The sequence below is a fragment of the Oryx dammah genome, unplaced genomic scaffold, assembly GCF_014754425.2.
Source record: "Oryx dammah isolate SB20612 unplaced genomic scaffold, SCBI_Odam_1.1 HiC_scaffold_26, whole genome shotgun sequence".
In the NCBI taxonomy this organism is placed as follows: domain Eukaryota; kingdom Metazoa; phylum Chordata; class Mammalia; order Artiodactyla; family Bovidae; genus Oryx; species Oryx dammah.
The window spans coordinates 54,765,312-54,767,021 of NW_024070210.1; the positions used below are offsets into that span (position 1 = coordinate 54,765,312).

Below are 1,710 nucleotides of genomic sequence, written 5' to 3' on the forward strand. Positions count from 1 at the left end.
AAGCCCACACCTGGACTATTGCACCCAAGCACCACAACTAATGAAGCCCATGTGCTCCGGAGCCCGTGCTCCACAAGGGAAGCCACTGCAGTTAGAAGCCTTCACACTGCAACTAGAGAGTAGCCTTTGTTTGCTGCAACTAGAGAAAGTCTGTGTGCAACAGCAAAGAGCCCATGCACCATAATGAAGAAGACCCAGCACAGCCAAAATTAATAAATAAGATTCTGCATGCTAGAACTAAGATTCAGCACAGGCCAATTAAATATTTTTTAAAAAGAAAAGAAAAAGCTTTTGCACAACAAAGGAAAACCATAAACAAATCAAAAGACAGCCTACAAACTGGAAGAAAATATTTGCAAGTGATGTGACTAAAAAGTGATTAATTTACAAAATGTACAAACAGCTCATGTGGTTCAATATCAAAAAAACAACCAAATCCATCTTAGGCAGAAGATCTAAATAGATATTTCTTGGTCCTGGAGGAGGATTCCAAATGGGTCGCAGCCGCAGCCACTCCCCAAGGAGGGAGCGTAGGCGGTCCGGTCCAGTCCACGGTCCCAGGAAAGAGAACACAGGCGCCAAGAAAGGTCCCAGTCCAGGGAGAGAGACGGGAGAGGAAGCCACTCTCGCTCCCCGCACAGAAGGCGTTCCAGGTTCCCAAGACGACATAGATCCACATCTCCTTCCCCTTCTCGACTGAAAAAAAAAAAGAAAAAGAAGAAAGAAGAGATGAGGAGGAGAAAGAAACAAAACAAAGAGCAAAGAACGTGAGATGACTGAGTAAGCAACAGAACAGAGGAAGAGCTAGAAACGATGAAGTTTAATGGGCTTTGCCTCCTTTGACTCCACTAAAGGGAAAAAGGTGGATGGCTCTGTAAATGCCTATGCCGTAGATGTGTCTCAGAAGAGAAAGTATAGGCAGTACATGAATGGAAAAGGTGTATTCAACAGACCTTTGGATTTCATTGCGTGAGAACTGAAGTGTTGAAAAATGATGTTTTCTCTCTCATCTTGATCAGAAGAGTGGATTTTTGTATTTAATATGCGTCAAAAACAGGATCACAGTCCTTCCTCCTTGTAAAGTAAGAAAAGTTTATTTATGATGTATGTAGTTCACTTACCCCGCCTCAAAAAAAAAAAAAAACAGTTAAACATTACATTTTTTTCCTTTAGGAAATATCATTTGGGGCTGTCAACAACCCCATTTTTTTGTCCTTATTCCTATGGTAACTATATATGTTTTTTTTTCTTGGCTGCTCCTTATGACTTTTTAAAACACATAAAAGTAATTTGGAAGTAAGTTTCTCAACTAAAGCAATAATTTCTAAAAACAAACAAAAAAACCAACCAAACAAAAAACAGATATTTCTCTAAAGAAGACATACAAATGGCCAACAAATACATGAAAAAAAAAACCTCAACGTATCTAATTATTCAGTTTAGTTCAGTTCAGTCGTTCAGTGGTGTCCGACTCTTTGCAACCCCATGAATCGCAGCATGGCAGGCCTCCCTGTCCATCACCAACTCCTGGAGTTCACTCAGACTCATGTCCATCGAGTCCGTGATGCCATCCAGCCATCTCATGCCCGGTCATCCCCTTCTCCTCCCGCCCTCAATCCCTCTCAGCATCAGAGTCTTTTCCAATGAGTCAGCTCTTCGCATGAGGTGGCCAAAGTACTGGAGTTTCAGCTTTAGCCTCATTCCTTCCAA

General features: G+C 41.7%; 1 pseudogene; it reads left to right on the top strand.

The window, feature by feature from the left end:
* Positions 1–493: 493 nt before the first annotated feature.
* Positions 494–1,331, top strand: LOC120853064 (annotated as a pseudogene).
* The last annotated feature ends 379 nt before the right edge of the window (positions 1,332–1,710 follow it).